Here is a 21,985-nt window from a genome sequence, read left to right on the forward strand (position 1 = left end):
CAAACTCCTGGTCTCAAGTGATCCACCCACCTCGGCCTCCCAAAGTGTTGGGATCACAAGCATGAGCCACTGCAACCTCCACCTCCTGGACTCAATAAAAACTTTTTTTTTTTTTTAAAGTTTCTGCTTTAAACTTTAAACTTTAAAAAGTTTAAAGCAGAAACCCCAGCCGGGGGAAAAAGATAAAACCCTGACCAAAAAAAAAAAAAAAAAAAAAAAAGTAAGTTTCTGTTGGGGGAGAGGAGATTGGGGCGTCGTACTCTGCCATTGTGCTGACGTTGCTCTATTTATTTTTACATTCAAACTTTCTTTTGTAATAAAATATATCTTGAAAGGCATCAGTGGTGGTGTGGCTTTATTCATTTTTAGTTTGAGAATGTGCACATTTTCTTCCTGATATTTGGCAACTTAAAATTATCAAAAGGCTTAGGACCCAGTTAAGGCAGTTTATTCAAGTGCACTGTGAGGGTGACCATCACCAAAGAATGGTGATCAGTGTTCCTAGTGTCCTTGTGTGGGGAAAAGTGAGGGTCACTTATGAGATCAAAAATGGAGGTGCTGAACAGAATCACATTTTCCATACAGAGGCTAACATGCAGATATAGGATTTGATTGGCTACTATTGATTCCACGCTAAAGGGGTAACTTAACATCCTATTGTAAGGATATAACAACCACAAGGTCTCCAGCATCATTTTGTGTAGGTTTGAATGAAGAATGGGAAGTCTGGCTGACATATAACATCTCAACACAAAAGTCAGGAAGCAGTGGTCATACACCAGAGGAAAAGAACGGTCATGTTACATGACTCAGTTTGCAGGGCTTAACTTTTCTTCTTAGCACAGTACATTTCGAAGATCCTAAAATTTTATCTCTTTTCACATATGGCAGGTGGATACATCTGTGTCCCAGGTGGGGCTGGCTATGCTCTAGAGTACTGGCTGTCCCTGTGGTCTCTACTGTCTATCAAGTGGTACCCAATCTCCTACCACCATGGGCTCAATGTTTTCAGCCAGACAACAGTGTGTGTGCCTTTATTTGCAGCTCAGATAAATATCTTCTCACAATCAGTTCAGCTGAAAAATATTTATTGAGTACTATCTGTCAAGTACAGCAGAAAGCATGGGGGTATAACTGAGGACATAGAGGCTCCATGCTAGAGGAATGTACTTCCAGTGAGAGAGACAGATGGTAGGCAAACCATTTTAGGACAATGGGAGCTGCCATGATGGAGGTATGTAGATGGTCCAGTGGGAGCCCAGAGCAGGAACTTGCTGGAGCTGAGCATTTTTGTTTGTTTGTTTGTTTGAGACAAGGTCTTACTCTGTTGCTCAGGCTAGATGCAGTGGTGTCATCATAGCTCACTGTAACCTCCAACTCCTGGGCTCAAGCGATCCTTCTGCCTTAGCGTCCTGAGTAGCTAGGAATACAGGCATGCACCACCACACCTAGATAACTTTTAAAATTTTCTGCAGAGAGAGGGTCTCGCTATATTGCCCAGGCTGGTCTCAAACTCCTAGGCTCAAGAAATCCTTTTACCTTGACCTCCCAAAGTGCTGAAATGACAGGAGTAAGTCACTGGCCTCAGCCCTGGGAGCTGAGTCTTGATTAGAAGTTAGCTAGATGAAGAAGGAAGGGCCACCAAATGAAAAATTCATAGCAAAGCCTGAATGAAAACTCAGGATTTCTGAGTCCTGGTCCAGCATTTTTCTTTCTTATTTAGGTTTTCAGAATCTCATCTAGAAGAGACTCATATTCTTGTTTAATCTGGCAGGGCTTTTTTTTTCTTGTAAGGTTTGTTGGGAAATGAGGTATTTTGCCCTGCTTGACAGATTCACCTACTAAAAGGATTATATAGTCACTGCTCTCAAAACCACTTCTGCAGTGAGAATGTGGTCCAGTAGATTGTGTGTCCTGGTTTTTCACACATTATTATATATCATTCTTTTTTTTTTTTTTTTTTCAGACAGAGTCGTCTCGCCCAGGCTGGAGTACAGAGCTATCTTGGCTCACTGCAACCTCCGCCTCCCAGGTTCAAGCAATTCTCATGCCTCAGTCTCCCAAGTAGCTGGGACTACAGGCATGTACCACCATGCCCAGCTAATTTTTAAATTTTTAGTAGAGACAGGGTTTCACCATGTTGGCCAGGCTGGTCTGGAACTCCTGACCTCAGGTGATCCACCCACCTTGGCCTCCCAAAGTGCTGGGATTACAGGTGTGAGCCACCACACCTGGCCTATTATTTATTATTCTAACCTGTGTTCCAGCATACTTTGATGACTTGCTTGTTCAGTGGCTTTCAGAAGGGAGGCTTTGCCTTTCTTCCTGGGATAGAGTCATCTGAGTGCTTGTCTTGGCTCAATTCTAAGTGACCGGTCTCTTTACCTGTCATCCCCATTGCCGGGTTAGATCTAGGCAGCATCCCATGAGACTCAATCCTCCCTGGAATCAGATGAGTGGACAGCGGGGTGGGCCCTGCCAGCCTAGCTGAACAGTCAGATGCTCTCCCTGAGGATCTGGAATAGGGATGCTTCCGATTCTGGGGACTGACTTGGTTAGCTACAGGCTCCAAGTACAGTTATGTGGAGTCGAGTTTCATGATGACGCTTACTTAGGCAAAGCAATAAGCAAACTGAAGTTGTGAAGGAGCAGAAACCCTGAACAGCGAGGGGAAGCCAGTCCATAGGGAGGATATGGGAGCAGGTGTACAGAGAGAAGCCAAGATGAGAGATGATGTGGCTTGAGAAACGGTTGCCATTCATTCTCTTGGTTCCCTGGAGACCCAGCTGCACTTCCTACAGCTGGGTTGTTAGATCGCCCTGTAGCTTGTACAATAAACCTTTTGCTTGAGTTGGCTTGCACGGGTTTCTGATCCTTCAGCAAAAACTTCCTGCGATTCTAGCAGTCCCAAATTGATTTCTCCCCAGATCTTTCAGCTGACGTGATTTCTTCCCCTTTTGTTACCTAGTCTGTGAGAATGAAGGAGATTCTGTGGCATCAGTGATTTTCTTTTTCCAGCTGTTGCAAAGGTATTTTACATTTGCTAGGGGTTAGAGGCAATGACTCAGTAGTTTCTCAGACAGAGGGGGAGCAGATTCATTGGTGAAGTCAACGATGGCCACTTACAAGCAGTTCCACATAAGCGGTGCATTGCAACACAGAAGTATTGAATAATTGAAAGCATGACCACACTAATAGGATCTATGCCTGGCTACATGATAGGCCATGAAAAATATCAGACCAGGAGCCAGGGAGGCCAGGTGCATAGTTCCAACCCTGCCTCTAATTGGCTGCATGATTAAAAGCATCAGGGGCGTTCAGTGCACCTTGGGGTTTCAGTGGCCTCCTCCCCTTGCTCACAGGCTCAAATGAGACAAGGTATATGAAAGCACTTTGAAAAAGTAGAGTGCCTTACCCTGAGATATGTGAAGGACTATATTTGGTTGCTGGGAGCTGCAAGGGGCTAATATCTTTCCCACATGTCCTATCAAAGACACACGTGCAGGACAGCTGGCAAATACAGATCGGTGAAGCGTTGACCCTGGCTGTACTTTGGAATCATAGTGGTGCTTTACAGATAGAGAGGGGCCGCCTTACCCAGTCTCTCTGAATCCGAAGCTCCTTGAGCAATGCTTGGCAGCCAGGACTGAGAATCTCTTCTGCTGAGCTGTCTCCCAGTTAGGCACAGAACTCTGGGAGGCAGTAGGCCTATGTTGGCTTCTGGCGCTTGGCTGTCCCGCCGGGGCCCTGGAGGTCAGAGCCCAATAAAGAGACAGCAGGAACCAGAGCACCCAGCTGAACACAGACGCTTACTCATCCTCCCCCTCGCTGGTCACACTAATGGGACTGGTTAGGAGAGAAACTCTTCAGTGCTAACAGGCTGCAGCTGCTGTTGTGGCAGCAGCCAGGTGGTGAGTCGGCACAGTGGATGCCTGGCTTAATTTGCAGCGGGAAGCGGGGCTGGGGACGGTCTGCTTCGTCTGCCTCTCTTCGTCCCCAGCAGAGCCCTGCCTCCTGGTGAGCGGTGCAGCTGGCAGAGGTAATTGGATTTGATGAACATCTAGTCCTATGGAGACAGAACACTTTAGGTTTTCCCATGAAGGTCAAAGGCAGGCCAGATGGTTTTAAGATTCCACCTCTGGCATCTGCAAAGACAAATAATGGAAAGTTGTTTTTTTTTTTTTTCAAATGAGTTTGTGGTTGAAAGTTTGGCTATTTCGAATGGCTAGGAGGATACACAAAATGACTGAATTTAACCCCTGAGAATACATTCTGGACTGCTATAGAATCTTCTAGAGAATGGCCTGGCCCTTCCCACCTCTCTAGCCTCATGTCTTACACCTCACAGATACACTGGCATCTTCCAGGCATGGGGCCCCCCCACACTTCCACTTCTGGAAACGTGTTTTTTTTCTCTGCATAGTTTGACTTTATCCTAACTACCCGTTTTGCTGGGCCAACCCCTGTTATCCTTCCAAACTCAGTTTGAGTCACTTTTCCGGGCAGGTGCTCTGCCTCCTCCTCGTGTGAATTTCCATCATAGAACATCCTGCTTGCAGCTTGCTTGGATCCCTTCTGCCATGCACTACTGCAGAGGGGGGCAAATACTGAGCCTCTCCAAGCCACATTCTCTTTGCATGTAAGATTGGACTAGTAATATCCATCCCTTAATGATGTGGCAAGGATGAAGTTGGCTCATTTGTACCAAGTGTTTAAAACGCCATCTGATAGTAAACGTTCAACAAATGATTGCTACTGTTCCTCTTCTGTGACGGCAGGTTTCCACATCTGCCTCCGGGGACTAGCTCAGGCCCTGCACTTAGTGTGGGCCCAGTAAGTGTCTGGCAAGGAATACTTGAGGGAGAAAGAGGAAAAACTAAGAACCTGATAAGCTTGTTAAAATGATCAGTAATGATAATCATTTTTTGAGCTGATTGTCATTTCTGCCTAATTATTAGGCAGTGCTATAATGTATGCAAATGTAATATTTACATAATACTTCCTGTGTAAGTGGCATGTTCCAGGTAGAGTAACTTACTTAATATAGTAACCCTATGAGCAAGTCTTATTAACTTTAATTTCATCATTTGCATTTTGCAAATGAGGAGCAGCCTGGCTCCAGAATTGGTGGCTCTAGTTGCTGCACCACAGTGTAGTTGCTAGAAACACGATGAAAGCTCATCCGAGTGAAAAAGGCCCAGCCAAGCTTAGGCCCCTGGAGGCCAGAGTGGAGCGGTCTTAGATGGGAAGCACATCTGTCAGAGAAGGCAGCACAGTTCAGGAAAATACCCACGGCCACATTCTCAGATGAGGCCCCTCAAAACAGTCAGCCTAGGAAGGTCACAGGGCAGAGGAACAGGTGTGCGGGTGGATAGGGCTGGGGCAGGGAGAACAGAGCATTAGTGCCCTCCCCTGGAGGAGGCACAGAAGCTCCCCACACGGTCCTCCCTGGGCCTCGGTCACCAGCTGAGAGCACAGCCTCTTAAAATTGCACCCCCTGCCTGCCTTTGTCTCCCATTTTGGGATCCCGAGAAGCCAAGCATCTCTCTCACAATGTCAGTGTGGCTTTAGAAACGCTGTTTTGTGTACTTGTTGTTGTTGTGTGCACTTTTCATGGAAACATATGCACTCGAAGGTGCTCCGGTTGCATGTTGTATTAACTGTGTCTTTTTATTTTCTGTATTCCGACGCTTTGCTGTTTTAGGGCCTTGCTATCTTGGCGGGACTCACCCCCCCCAGGGCTAATTACGAGAGAAAGTCAAGGGCTGGCCTGAGGGTGCATCTTTCATATGCAAACCAACCAATCTAGAATGCCCATCAGTGACACTTCCTCTCTTGTACTGACACTCCCAGCTAGGCCATAATTCCCCGCCCTCATCACCCCAGGGCTAGGTAGCAAACAACTAGGCACAGTCCCTATACTCCAGAAATTACTTGCTGAAATTGCTCAGACAAGACAGTCCTCAACCCGCTTGTCCTGCTTTGCATACTCTTTTCCTTGGAAACCACAGTAGAGAGCCTTGCTCACGGTTTCCCCCTCTCCCTCTGTCTTCAACCAACTCTAGTGCTTGCCCGTGTGCCCCATGTAGAGGAGTGACAGCCTCTTCCTCTCAGTAATTGCAACAAAGCTACCTTATCAGTGGCAGTCTTCTGATCTGTTGGCTTCATCAGACCTGAATAATAATAAAATCTGCGTTTCAAAACATGTGTGTATTGCCTTAGAAATGCATCTGGGAAAAACTCAAACTTTCTTCTCTCTTACATCACAACAATCTAATCTGACCCGAAGTGGAGGGGATTTCCTCCCACCACCAAGCAAGCAGTTGATTCTGTAGAGCACACCAACTGGGTGTCCTCCAATTCAATTCCCACACTGTCTACCTGGAGAGAGCATCAGACCCCACAGGTTGAAGGCTCAGTCCCCAAGGCTGCCCCCCACCCCAGATACCAGTCTCAAGTTTGGGCTTCTGGAACTCTGACCCACCAGCTTCAAGTTGGGGTTCCCATGACACCCCTTTGAGTTCAACTAATTTGCTGGAGCAGCTCATAGAATTCAGGCAAAGACGAACTTATGTTTAGCAGTTTATTATAAAGGATATGGTTATGCCCAGACCGTTTATTCCCCGAAGAAGACCACCAGAGTCCAGAGTCAAAGCTAAGCAGCAAGGATCTTTATTACAGGTTCGAACCTGGAACTCTCACTCGCTCGCAAAACGAGACGGGCAGGAGAGTTCCCCCACTGAGCTCCGAGCAGTGTTATATAGTCTAAGAAAAGTGGGCCTAGAATTATTATACAAATCAGATATATGATTGGCTAGTGTTTGAACAAGGCGATTTGGCTAACTATGATTGGTTCCCGCCATTTCTGATATTTCGGTTCAACCCTTGAGGCGGGAGAGCAGTTTTACACAAAGGCAGTTAATTATATTGCGTCAGGTTGCCCAACTGGTTTATGGCAGCAAGAGTTTATCTTACTTAAACACGTCTTGTGACCCTGCCTCAGAACTTACAAAATCTCTGGTACGTGCAGAAAAACAGGTACTCACAGAACTTACGAAATCTCTGGTATGTGCAAAGATTAGAGAGCAGAACAAAGGGTTTAGCAATAGGGTGTAGCGGGGGGGCGGGTACACATCTATCTTTGTGTCCTTTCAATATCACAAAGGATACTGACAGAGAGATGCGTAGGGTGAGGTATGGGGGAAGGGGCACAGAGCTTCCATGCCCTCTCTGGGCATGCAACCCTCTAGGAACCTTCCCGTGTTCAGCCATCTGGAAGCTCCTCGAACCCTGCCCTTTTCGAGTTGATGGAAACTTCATTAGGTAGGCATGATTGATTAAGTCATTGATCACTGGCCATCAGCCCCTCTCCCCTCTCCAGAGGTTACGGGGTGGGGCTGAAAGTCGCAGTCCTCTAATTATGCCTTGTTCTTTCTGGTGACCTGACTGGGCCCATCCTAAAGCTATCCATCAACATAAGCATACAAAAATACATCACTGTGGAGATTCCAAGGATTGTAAGAGTTAAATGCCAGGAAACGCGATAAAGACCAAATATATATTTTACAATGTCACAAGTTGTAATAGCACCAAGGCCAAAAAACATTACCAGCCATTTCCAGAGCATTTTGTTCTTTTACAGTCCAACAAACATGTATTAAGTGCTTTCTATTCCTCATACCTTCACCGATTCACTACACATTTGCCAATCATCTACTGGGTGTCAGACTGTGCTTAGGAGTCACTGAAGATTCACCGGCGAGCAAAATAGACACAGTCCCTGGCTTCACCAAGCATGTCTTTTAGTGAAAAAGACAGTTATTAGTCAAATAATCACACAAATGAATATGCAATTGCAAATGATGGGAAATGCAAGGAAGAAGAATCAAGATAGATAATATTTATCAGGCATTGCTCTGTGCAGGCTGCTCTGTGGATTATCTCCCTTAGTCCACTCACTCCCTTAGGCCTATTAGGTGAATCTTGTTAATATCTACCGCCTACACAGGAGGAAAATCAAGTGAGGCCATGCCCCAAGGCCCCCAGCAGGAGACGCAGAGCTGGAATTGAACTTGACTGGCTGATGTATGTCTCTGCATATCTTCACCATACTGCAAAACTGCCAAGCCCTGCTGAGCCACCAGCTCTGAGGGTATAACACACACCAGGGCCAGGCATGGTGGCCTGTGCCTGTAGTCTCAGCTACTTGGGAGGCTGAAGTGGGAGGATCACTTGAGCCTGGGAAGTTGAGGCTTCAGTGAGCTATGATCACATCACTGCATTCCTTCCTGGGCGACAGAGGGAGACCCTGTCTCAAAAAAACCGAAAAACATGCCAGGCATGATGGCTCAGGCCTGTAATCCCAGCACTTTGGGAGGCTGAGGTGGGCAGATCACCTGAGGTCAGGAGTTCGAGACCAGCCTGGCCAATATGGTGAAACTCCATCTCTACTAAAAATACAAAAATTAGCCAGGCATGGTGGCAGGCGCCTGTAATCCCAGCTACCTGGGAGGCTGAGACACGAGAATCGCTTGAACCCAGGAGGCAGAGGTTATAGTGAGCCGAGATTGAGCCACTGTATTCCAGCCTGGGCGACAAAGCAAGACTCCATCTCAGAAAAAAAGAAAAGAAAAACATAAGGAAGAGAAAATATATTTACTATTCGTTAAGTGGAATAGATTGTCATCATCAAGGCCTTCATCCTCATGTTGCGTAGGCTGAGGAGGACGAGGAAAAGGAGGGGCTGGTCTTGCTGTCTCAGGGGTATCGGGGGGGAAGAGGTGAGGAGGTGGAAAGGGAGGCAGGAGAGGAAGGTGAACTTGGTATAACTTTTATTGAAAATAAATTCACATGTAAGTGGACTTGCACAGTTTAAAACCATGTTGTTCAACAGTCAATTGTATTCTGCTTTTCTATCTGTCAGGTAGAGCTGCTTCCCAGGGTGAGGGTGGACACATCCTAATTCGGGATGTGTCTCTTTGAGGGCAGTGTGGTGCCCTCAAAAAGAGGGAAGGCTTTAATGGGGTCGAATCTTTGCTTTGCTACTTACTGGCTGTGTGACCTTAAACACGTTACTTAACCTTTATGAGCTGGTTTTGGTATTGGCCCAATGGGATACAATATTAATCTTGCTGGGCTGTGTTAGGATTCAGGTTCACGTGCAACTAGACCTTGGCAGAGAGCAGGCCCTCTCTTCCTCATTTACAGGGCATGTGTTCTTCCTACAGGCACTGGACCAGAACTTGAACAGCGAAGCCGACTTACTCTGGGCAGCAGCAAGCAGACCCTTCATGACGTCACAGGGTTGCTGGAGTCTTTTCTGTATCTTCTTTGGCCTGCTTTTCTTGCTCCTCTGGGACTCCCATGCAAGGCCAGACTTAAACAGGCACAAATAAGGAACCAAAGACGCAGCCTCCAAATGATTGCTGTGCACAGATCCAAGTGACCTCAAATACCCTCATACTTTGCTGCCCTCAATTTTGTAAACATATGTACAAGATCGTGTATCCCTCAGGACTTCTGTGAGAAGACAGTCTTCCTCGTGCGAGATATTTTCAGCAGACGCGTTAAAGATAAGAAAACAAAAAACTTTTCACACCGATGGGAGAGAAGCACGTATTGGTTTTATCCAGCTCCCCACCCTCCAACTGTGACTTGTAGGAGAGGAGTGAACTTGGCAGAGACTAAACTTGCTCTTTCATTTTTGATGCTGTTTCTTTGATTTTTTGACTTGATCCAACAGCATCTCAGGAGTTCTAACAGAAGAAACAAACAAAAAACCCACCATGTAGAAATTCCTTGAGATCAAGTAATACCTAAAATCGTTCATATAAGTTTTAGTTAGTTTTATTAAATATGTCAAAAAATAACATAAACGGATACCATATAAATGAATAAATTGTTCTTATACATAGGCTCAGCCCAGACTCAAGGGATGAACACATCTTCTCCATATATATGTAGGGCACTCTTCCTGGTCTTGACCGATGCTCCACAAACCACTTTATGCTGGTTTTGCCCAGGGTGAGGAGTTACATTTGGAGTTTCTTCCAAGTCTCCAGTTCTGTGACAGAGACAAATCCCTGCCCTTTGAAGTATTGAACTAGAAACATGTTTTATCTCCGTTTAGGGCAAGAGACAGGACCCAAGGAAGATACCTTCTTTTTCCCCCTAGACCTTTGGATTGATTTTGCTAGCTCCCAATACCTATTGCCCTTTATTGTAAATGCTGGAGTTGCCCTGGCCTCGACCTTCGGATGGTGGTGGTGTCCATGGTGGTGGGAAGGAGAAAAATGTGCTGTGTTAATCTCTGACCGTATTGTGCCAATGACTGGTAATGGAGGTCAGCTGAGCTGAGGGTACCCCAGAGAGCATTTATTTAGCTTATCAGATGGTATCAAATATGCCAATTTTTGTGAGGGCCTGGGGATGCTTTAACCAGGAATCATATCTTTGGACATTGGCTTTTTCTGTTTTTAATCGAAAAGTTAAAAAACAAAGTCCATCACAGGACTTATCTTTCCCTCTATATATTTGGATATCTCGAACCAACTTCTCAGTTATATGACTAGCAATTACCCTCACAATCATTGACTGTGATTATTACCCTCACAATCAATAATATTCTCTCCTGTTTTCCTTATTTCTTAAAGAATGCTTTTATTACATATTAAGTAGAGTTTCCACAGTTGCTTAGGATACTGCAAGAACATGTCACTCCTACCTGACAAGAAAATCCAGGTAATCTACAAAATAATAATTTTTTCAAGGTTGTAAGTTATAAAGCAACCAGGGGACTGAATTTAAAATGTGCTAAATCAAAGGTGTGGCCGCACAGTCTTGTGCTAAGACCTCAGAAAGAGAGAAAGGTTAGAGTACTCAGTCACGCAGAAAGCTCTTTGAAGAGGTTGAGGTCCTCCAGGTTAAGGGTCTTGTGCTGGGGAGAGGAGCCTGGATTATCCAGGTGGGCCCAATCTAATCACATGAGTGCTTAAGAGTGGAGAACATTTCCTGGCTGCTGAGAACCAGAGAAATGGCTCCATAAAAAAGACTCTGCCCACTGTTCCCGGCTTTGAAAATGGTGGAAGGGAGCCACAAGCCAAGGAATGTGGATGATCCCACCTTAAATATAATGACATATATGGATAAAAGTAAATGGATGAGAACAGCAAACAAAGCAGGAGTGCTTATATTAACATCAAAGTCAAATTCCAAACTAGGAATTTTACTAGGGATGAGAAGAGCCTTTCTATAATGATGGAGGGGCCATTTCCTTAATGAGCTATAACAACCCCAAGTGTGTAGATAGGGAAAAACACAGCTCCAAAATACATAAAGCAAAACATGATGGAACTAAAGAAGAAATAGATATATTCACAACCACAGCTGGAAATGTCAACATTCCATTCTAAGTGATTGATAGAACAAGTTGGTAAAAAGAATCAATAAGAATATAGAAGACTTGAATGACACAATTGTGGGAGCTGGCCTCCAAGATGGCCTTCAGTAGTATTCATACGTATGTGTAGTACCCTTCACATCATATTTGAAATTCTTGCAAAATTTCTTTTATTTTTAAAATTAAAACATTTATTCTATTTTTTAACATTTTTAAATTTGTGTTGATAAATTTTTTTTGGGATGGGATCTCGCTATGTTGCCCAGGTTGGTCTGGAACTCCTGAGCTCAAGGGATCCTCCCATCTCAGCCTCCTGAGTACCTGGGACTATAGGCATGCACCACCGCGCCTGACTCAAAATTTCTATCTCTTGTTCTTTACACCTTATTCTATATAATTTCTTCATATTTATTCTTTATTCCATGAATTCTCTCTTCATCTGTGTCTCATCTGCTGTTAAACCAACATTGAGTTTTTAATTTTGATTATCATGTTTTGGCTGGGCATGGCGGCTCACACCTATAATCCCAGCACTTTGGGAGGCTGAGGCGGACAGTTCACTTGAGGCTAGGAGTTCGAAACCAGCTTAACCAATATGGCAAAGCCCCATCTCTACTAAAAATACAAAAATTAGCCGGGCATGGTGGCACATGCCTGTAGTCCCAGCTACTCGAGAGGCTGAGGCATGAGAATCATTTGTACCCAAGAGGCAGAAATTGCAGTGAGTCGAGATCACGCCACTGCACTCTAGCTTGGGCTCTAGCCTGGGCGACAGAGACAGACAGACTCTGTCTCAAAAAAAAAAAAAAATATTATGTTTTTCATTTTTCCAAATCTTGCCCATATAACATTTTTATTCTTTAAAAAATTGCATATATTCTTTTATATTCTATGTCTAATTTAAATTTCAGAAGTCCTTGTGGATTTGATTCTGTTGTTTTTCCTGGATCCATCTCATGGAGATTTGTTTTCTTGGTATTAAGTGATACTTTTTGTGACTTCATATTTGTTGGAATTGTATTTGTGGGAATTCTTTGTGTCCCCCGTCGAAAGCAGTTTTCTACAGGAAGGATTTGTATCTGCTAGATGGGCACTATTTTCTTTTTCTTTTTCTTTTTTTTTTAGGTAGAGTCTTGCTCTTGTTGCCCAGGCTGGAGGGCAATGGTGCAATATCAGCTTACTGCAATCTCTGCCTCCCGGGTTCAAGTAATTTTCCTGCCTCAGCCTCCCAAGTAGCTAGGATTGATTCCAGGCACCAGCTACCATGCCCGGCTAATTTTTGTATTTTTAATAGAGATGGGGTTTCACCATGTTGGCCAGGCTGGTATCGAACTCCTGACCTCAAGTGATCCACTTGCCTCAGCCCTCCAAAGTGCTGGGATTATAGGGGTGAGCCTCAGTGCCTGGCCTAGATGGGCACTATTAACTCAGAACCTGGTTTTTAAAAAGATTCAGTTTGAAGTTTTTCTAGGCATAAAAATCGTATGGATTTGGGCTACAAAACTATCTGAGAACTATCATGAGGTTATGAATCCCTGAGTTTTTTTCCCCCATCCATATAATGCCAATTTATGAGACAGCAATTTTCTTCATAGTCTACTCTGGCTGAGGACAAGCTTACTTCGGATTTGCTCTTGCACTGAGAGTATACCCCTTTGGGATCTTAGCATTATGAGGGTATCTCTCTCTCTCTCTCTTTTTTTTTGGGGGGGGGTGTTTAATAATAATAATAATAAGTTATTTGAGAGTAGTTTGAGGTTTACAGAAAAGTTGCAAAGCCGCAGACAGTTCCTGCATACTCAGTTTCCCCATTAAGATCCTCCCATTATCTTGCACAAGTGCTTTTAAGTCATCTTTCTCTCATTTCTTTTTCTTTTTTTTTTTTTGAGATGGAGTTTCGCTCTTGTTGCCCAGGCTGAAGTGCAGTGGCGTGATCTTAGCTCACCGCAAACTCTGCCTCCCGGGTTCAAGTGATTCTCCTGCCTCAGCCTCCCAAGTAGCTGGGATTACAGGCACATGCCAACACACCTGGCTAATTTTTGTATTTTTAGTAGAGACAGGGTTTCACCATGTTGGTCAGGCTGGTCTCAAACTCCTGACCTCAGGTGATCCGCCCGCCCTGGCCTCCCAAAGTGCTGAGATTACAGGCATGAGCCACTGTGCCCAGCCATAGCCATCTCTTTCTTTGTTTTCCTTTTTTCTTTCTTTCTCTTCTTCTCTCTTTCTTTCTTTTTCACAAGAACAGTAAGTCTTTTATTTATTTATTTAGGTTACATGAGTAAGTTCTTTAGTGGCGGTTTCTAAGATTTTGGTGCACCCATCACCTGAGCAGTGTACACTGTACCCAATGTGCAGTTCCCTATCCTTTACCCGCTCCCACCCTTCCCCAAGACTCCAAAGTCGATTGCATCATTCTTATGCCTTTGTGTCCTCATAGCTTAGCTCCCAAAGGTATCTCTTAGTGTATTTCCCACCCTAGGCAGCCCCTGGTCTTTCTCTCCTGTGTCTTATGTCCCTTGGGGTGTAAAAACAGGAACTTTGGTAAATTTCTATCTTCTTATGATGGTTTCTTATTTTTTCTGTATTTTAAAACTTTTCATTTAAGCTAATTTCTTACAAAAAAATTAGAGAAAATTACCATATACCTTTTCCCAAATTCCATAAACATTAACATCTTACATAATTAATTATGATGATCAAAATCAAGGCATTGATGTTTACATAATACGATTTTCTGATGTATATGCCATATTCACAATTTGCCAGTTGTCCTACTCATGTTCCTTTTCTTCTCTAGTATCCAGTCCAGGATCCCATGTTCTACTAAATTATTGTCTCCTTGGTATCCTTTAATTTGGAATATTCCTTACTCTGTGCCTTTCACTTTTCGGTTAAGATGTTGATTATTCTGTTATTTTTAATGACTGATTTGTATTTTATTATTAGAAGTTTACTTCAGTGGTTCTGTATGTATGAACTCTTCCTAGATTCTTTTCTTGTCTTCCCTTTCTTCTTTTGTTTTGCTATTACAAACAATGATTAAATGAATGAATACATAGGTAAATGAATCTTATTTTATTAATAAAGAAAATTGTATTTACTTAGAAGCATTTAGAATGTCAACAAAACAACTGCAACTTTTTTTTTGCAACTACAAGGTGGTATTCAGTGAACAGAACAACAATTATTTCATATAAGCTACATCAGAAACAACCGAAGATGAAAAAACTACCATCCCCTTTCATTACTAATTTATGCTGTGCACCAGCAACAACCTATTTAAATTTCCATGCCGATTTACAACCCCATACTGTACCAGGCAAGGTTAGTGGCTATTGAACATACCACCAGGACAGGGCTATCTAAAGACACATTCAGTAATGTGTTAACTATACAAAAAAGACACGGTACAGTTAAAAATAAATCTTACACAGCCTCCCATTTCAATGTGTTTCTTTAAAAGGGGTGAGTTGTGTACAGGGGGGTTATATGCTTTAAAGACAAGAAAAAGAAAACTGCTAGAACCAACTTATTCATCGTCATCATCTTCTTCATATTCATCTTCATTTTCTTCCTCCTTGTTCTTTTCCTCTTCCTTCTTTTTCTTACTCTTTCAGCTTGACGACTCCCTTCTTTGCTGCATCAGGCTTTCCTTTAGCTCAATATGCAGCAATATCCTTTTTGTATTTTTCCTTCAGCTTTGCAGCCTTCTTTTCATAAGGCTGCTTGTCATCTGCAGCAGTGTTATTCCACATCTCTCCCAGTTTCTTTGCAAAATCACTAATGGACAGGCCAGGATGTTCTCCTGTGATTTTGGGGTGATACTCAGAACAGAACAGGAAAAAGTCTGATGGAGGCCTCTCGGGTGCACTGGGATTCTTGAACTTATTTTTTTCTCTCCCCTTTGCAAGGGATATGGCTTTTCATTTCTCTTTCATAGCAGGTCTTGTCCACCTTTCCCATGTCTTCAATTTTCCTTTCTCTTTAGCATGTATGGTCTTCCATCGCTCTGAGCACTTCTGAGAAAACTCTGAGGAGTTGACTGGAGCAGCTGGGTACTTCTTCCTATGCTCCTCCTGACAAGCTTGCACAAAGAATTCAGATGATGACATTTTGCCTCTCGGCTTCTAAGGATCTCCTTCGACCATGCTTAGTTATCTTTCCTCAGCAAGGCACAGAGCTGCCCAGTGCCTGTCTGGCAAGTCCAGCTCTCCCTTGCCTCAGTGCTGTCTCTGTGGAGCTCAATGTACTGCAATGGCTGTGACAGTGGGAACCAGACACAGCCTCTGTACTTTCTCTGCTCTGTAACCAGGTACCTGAATCTTTAGGTACTTGTAGAAACTTACTCATAGGGTAAATTTGTAGAATGATATTACTGGGTTAAAATGCTCTTACATAGATAAATATTGCCAGCATCATCTTTTTATTTTAATTTTAAAAACTTACAGAGAGTAAAATCTACTTTTTTGGTGTAAAGTTTTATGTGTTTTACATGTGCATAGAGTCTTGAAACTAACAGCACGGGCAGGATACAGAACAATTTCAACAACTTAAAGAATTCCCGGCTGGGCTCAGTGGCTCATGCCTGTAATCCCAGCACTTTTGGAGGCCGCGGCAGGTGGATCACCTGAGGTCAGGAGTACAAGACCAGCCTGGCCAACATAGTGAAGCCCTGTCTCTACTAAAAACACAAAAAGTTAGCTGGGCATGGTGTCAGGTGGGCAGGTCCCAGCTACTCAGGAGGCTGAGGCAGGAGAATGGCATGAACCCGGGAAGCGGAGGTTGCAGTGAGCCGAGATCGTGCCATTGCACTCCAGCCTGGGCAACAAGAGCAAAGCTCCACCTCAAAAAAAAAAAAAAAAAAAAAAAAAAAGAATTATCTTCTGTTTTCCCTGTGTAATCAGACACTCTTGTCCCTGGCAACCACCCATCTGTTCTCCGTTCTTATATTTTTGCCTTTTCCAGAATGTCATGTTGCGGGAAGTCAGGGACCCTGAACGGAGGGACCAGCTGCAGCCATGGCAGAGAAACATAAATTGTGAAGATTTCATGGACATTTATTAGTTCCCCAAATTAATATTTTTATAACTTCTTATGCCTGTCTTTACTGTAATCTCTGAACATAAATTGTGAAGATTTCATGGACATTTATCACTTCCCCAATCAATACTCTTATAATTTCCTATGCCTGTCTTTACTTTAATCTCTTAATCCCATTATCTTTGTAAGCTGAGGATGTATGTCACCTCAGGACCCTGTGGTGATTGCGTTAACTGCATAAATTGTTCATAAAGCATGTGTGTTTGAACAATATGGAATCTGGGCACTTTGAAAAAAGAACAGGATAACAGCGATGTTCAGAGAACAAGGAAGATAACCATTAGGTCTGACTGCCTGAGAGCTGGGCAGGACAGAGTCATATTTCTCTTATTACTGAAAACAGGTAAGAGAAATATTGCTGAATTCCTTCCCCAGTAAGGAATATTAGTAATTAACAGCCCTGGGAAAAGAATGCATTCCCGGGGCAGCAGTGGTGGGGGGCTCTAAAATGGCCACTCTGGGAGTGTCTGCCTTATGCAGGTGTAGACCAGGGATGAAACATGCCCTGGTCTCCTGCAGTGCTCCCAGGCTTGCTAGGATTAGGAAATTCCAGCCTGGCAAATTCTAATCAGACTGGTTCTCTGCTTTTGAACCCTGTTTCCTGTTAAGATGTTTATCAATGACAATGTGTGCACAGTGGGACGTGAAACTTCCTCAGCAATTCTAGTTTTGTCCTGGCCTTGTGACTTTGCCTTGCCCATTTGCCTTGTGATATTTTGTTGCCCTTGAAGTATGTGATCTCTGCGACCCACACTCCCTCCCCTTTGAAAATCGTTAATAAAAACTTGCTGGTTTTGTGGCTCAAGGGCATCACGGAACCTGCCGACATGTGATGTCGCCCCCAGACACCCAACTTAAAAATTTATCTCTTTTGTACTCCTTCCCTTTATTTCTCAGACTGGCTGACACTTAGGGAAAATAGAAAAGAACCTACATTGAAATATTGGGGGCTGGTTCCCCCGATAATGTTACATGAGTAGAATCATACCATATGCAACTTTTTGGATTGGATTTTTTCACCTAGCACAATATATTTGAGAATCATCCATATTGTGTGTATGAATAATTTGCTCTCTTTTATTAATTAGTAGCATTCCATTGTACACATGTACAACAGTGTGTTTACTCATACACCCACTGAATAACATTTGGATTGTTTGAAGCTCTTGGCAATTATAAGTAAAACTGCTACGAACTTTCATAGATGAGTTTTTGTGTGAATGTAAGTTTTCATTGTTGTACCAAAAATGGTATTTTAAGTACCCTGATTTGATAATTACACATTCTATGCATGTACCCTGTAAATATGTCACAAATCACATGTAGCCCATAAATATGTACTATTACGTTTGTAATAGTACCCCATAAATGTACCCCAAAATATTTACTATTATACATATATATATACACACTACTATGTATCAAAATTTAAAAAATTAAAAAAAATATTTTGAAGTAGATTTGTTGGTTGACACAGCATATATATATATATAATGTTTTAAGTCACCACCAAACTGTCTTCCAGAGTGGCCGGACCATTTTGCATTCTCCTCAGCAATTGGTGAGAGTTTGTATTGCTCTGCATGTATTCCAACACTTGGCATTATCAGTAATCTTTTTTTTTATTTTGGCCGTCTTACTATGTGTGTAAGTCAACCTTTGATGATATTTTGACCAAGCATGGAAGAGTCCAATTCTGTTAGTGGTATTTACGAACACTTCTGAGGGTGCTTCAGAGCTCAGTAAAGCTTCAGGATGTTATCAGGGATCATCTAAAAAAGGGATTCCATTATCAATTAGGTTTAGGACCCAATAAGTTTTTTTTTAATTAAGTAAGTTTCCATGCTACGAGACTACCCAGTATCTTTAATATACCTATGTGCGTAATGACTGTCCACAGGAAGAGACCGTAGGCAGTGTTCCCTTGAAATTTGAAGATGGAACTCTTTGGCCTATGGAGCATCCCAAAGGTTGAATATTGGGCAAAACTCATTTGGGAAATGCTGCTGTCATTCACAGAGAGAAGAAAAATAATCTGTGGATACTCAGTAACCATGTATTAACTGAAAACAGCTTTTCTTCTCTACAAAGTGAATTTTTTTCATTTAAGAAGGTCTCCTTCTTAATTTATTGATCCTCTTAAGAATAAGGTTTCTGTGACTCTTCTGAGATATCCCACCACAGAACTGTGATTAACTTAAAAAAACCCAAGACATTGAGATTTCTTGACTTCCTGTACAGAAGGCTGGTCCTTCATTGAAATGACATTTTCTTTCTTCCACACCTGTCCCTCTGAACAGAGCCATGTTTTGGCATTGTGAGCTGTTCTCAATCACCAAAGACCATAAACTAAGCCAGGAAGACTTTGCCCCATTGTTTTACCTCTGTTCTCGTCCTCTTTACTGTCATTAATTAACTTGAAAGTTCCATGTTTTCTCCTTCCTCACCGGTCCAAGTGCATGTCCTGCCCTGAGGGACAGTGCAGCAGGCCTGCTTGTCAGAGTACACATTCCCTGTCTCCAAGGACACCTCTGGTGTATTTCCTTTATCTGGAGTTGAACATCTTCTCTTGGGCTTTAAGCCCTAGTGGTGGTTAGCAGGCTTTACTCTTGCTGGTGATACATCAAGAGGAAATTAATAAAGGATTCTGAACAGTGCTCAGTCAACCTGAATCTAGAATTCTTGCTGAGATTGGGCTTTTAGGAACCCTGATGAAGAGATAAACTCAGCTCTCTCTGTTTCAACTGAGCTGGTCAATACAGCACTAAGGCAATTTGGTCAACGTAACAACCCACCGTGAATCACTACAAAGCTGAAATTGTGTCCCTAGAGAGCTCACTGAAATGGACATGAGTATTTCATGAGAAAGACTAGATCACTGCAAAAGGTTCATCTAAATCAGTGTTTGTAGTTGCTGTTATGCAGCCAGCAAAGTGAGGTTTTCATTCTGTTTTGACTCCAGCTGTTTTCCTTCAGGGCTGCTCTTGCTCACGTGTCTGAGGCTTTCCCTGTTGGAGGCCTTCTGCTACCTCATCCCAAGGTGCACCTTCCATAGACGGTCTATGCACCTGGCCAAGGGAAAGCAATTCTTGTACCCAAGACCCTGTCACCTCTTGCTCTGACTCTCCTCATCCCTTGCACTTCTACCTGGTCCTGAAGGCCAACTGCTTCCTCTCTTACATCTCTTTTCTCACTCCATAATGATTCCTCTTCTAGCCTTTCATGCACATAGGGGGCCCTACCTGTGTGCCTGAGATGGAGTTGTCTGGGTTCATATGAGGATTCCCTACCTAGGATCTTCAGCTGGTATTTCTTCAAGAATGGCCAACAGACCAACTGCATCAGTACCACCTTAGGGCACCTGTTAAAAATACAAATTATGGGGGGCCCATGGGATCACTTGCAGGAAGCATAGAATCTGCCTTTTAACAAACACCCAAATGTTTCTCTTTGCATTCGACTTTTAGAACAGTTAGCCCAGCCCTTCCCACCTATAGATCTGCCTGCTGGGCATCACCTCAGCTCATTTCTGCTTCTCTTTATAAGAAAGTCTTTTATATATTTGTAGATTAGCCCCATCTGTCTCAAGCCTACAAACTCATACTAATAAACAGTTTGCTGTAATTTTCTTTACTGCACTCCTATCCCCAAATAAAGTCCCATCAACTTATTATATCTCTGTTTGTTTTTCTAGTTCTCATTGAAAGGGACTTACACTTATAGGCATGAGAAAAATAAAAGAGTACAAAATTACCTAGAACACTAGAAAACTGAACAAAACACGTGAAACAACAGTGTTCAGACACTGAACTACGGACAGTCCAGGTTCCAGATTGTGGAAATCTCACCAAATTGAGACAAAATAAATCAGAGTTCAGGGAGGTCAAACAGCTAGAATGTGGGGCAGAGAACAGGCAGGAGAGGACTCTACAGAGAAAGAATTCCAGAAATCTGAACAGGGGTCCCTTGAGTCTGAAAAACCAGTCAGTATATGGTTAGGATAAAACTCCACAAGGTGGGGCAAAGAACAATTTCCAGGAAAAGAACAATTACCAGAGAGCTGTAAGCCAAAAAGTTTCCAGAGCTTACACAGAAGTGGGAATCATCTGAATGTCCACCAGCCATAGGGTAGGGAGACTTCCTTGAGTTACAGAGATCCCACTCAGCAGAGACCCCAGAAGGATCATGTCTTAGGAATGTGACTAAATTAGTCCTAGAGTAAAGGCTACTCTAGTTCTGCTTTATAAGAGCTTAAAAACAAGCTTTGAGTGGGCCAGACTGATCCACAAGTAATTTAACTGCCTGCCAGAACAAACTCCAACTTGTAAAGGAATAAAATAATATCCAGCACTCAACAAGGAAAGAAATGCCTACATCAATAAAAAATTACTAGATTTATAAGAAATAAAAAAGTGCCACATAACCAGTAAAAAAATCAGTCAATAAAAAACTTTGAAATAATAAAGAAGATGAAATTATCAGACGAAAACATTAAAACAGGTATTATGAATGGGATTGATATGCTAAAATATTTAAAGGAAAACATAAATATAATTATGAGAGAAATGGAAGCTATAAAAGAGAAGCCAATGAAAAGAATAACATCTGAAAATAAAATTTTACTGAGTGGAATTTACAGATCAGGCACTCTAGAAGAAAAGAGCAATGAACTTGAATCCAGAGAGACAGAGAGAGAAAGAGAGAGAGAGCAATGACAAACAAAAACAAAAACAAATAAACAAACAAACAAACAAAATACAACACTTGAAGAAATAGTCCCTGAAAATTTTCCAAAAATTGATAAAAACTATAAACCCACAATTCTAGGAACAAACTCCAATTAGCAGAATAAACACAATTAAAACAACACCAAGGCACATTATAATCAAATTGCTGAAAACCTGTGATAAAGAGAAAAATCCTAAAAGTATTAGATAGCTGGAGAAAAAAGAGGCACATTATATCAGAGATAAATAAAGATTAGAATTATTACAAACTTCTTGTCAGAAATTATGTAAACCTTAAGACAATGATGCAATATCTTTTAAGTACTAAAAGAAAAAAGGAGAAAACTATCAATCTAGAATTCTATACCCAGTGCAAAAATAAAGGTGAAATAAAGACTTTCAGATAAGTAAAAGCTGAAAGAATTTCTCAACAGTAGGCCTTCACTATAAGAATTACAATTCTTCATGAAGGTTTTCGGACAGAAGGAAGCCAGATATAACTTGGATCTACACAAAGAAATGAAAAATGCCATATATAATTAGTATGTAGGTAAATGAGACATTTTTTCTCATTTTTAATGTTCTTAAAAGATAAATTGACTATTTAAAGCAAACTGTAGTCATGCATTGCTTTGCAATGTGGATATGTTCTGAGAAATGCATCATTAGGCAAATTCATCATTGTGTGAACATCACAGTGTGTACTTACACAAACCTCAGTGGTATAGCCTACCACATACATAGGCTGTATGGTATAGCC

The 21,985-nt window shown here is 42.4% G+C and overlaps 1 pseudogene; it reads right to left on the reverse strand.

Moving 5' to 3' along the window:
• Window positions 1–14,927: 14,927 nt before the first annotated feature.
• On the reverse strand, window positions 14,928–15,546 carry LOC112607903 (annotated as a pseudogene).
• Window positions 15,547–21,985: the final 6,439 nt, after the last annotated feature.

Source organism: Theropithecus gelada, chromosome 1 (assembly GCF_003255815.1).
Source record: "Theropithecus gelada isolate Dixy chromosome 1, Tgel_1.0, whole genome shotgun sequence".
NCBI lineage: Eukaryota > Metazoa > Chordata > Mammalia > Primates > Cercopithecidae > Theropithecus > Theropithecus gelada.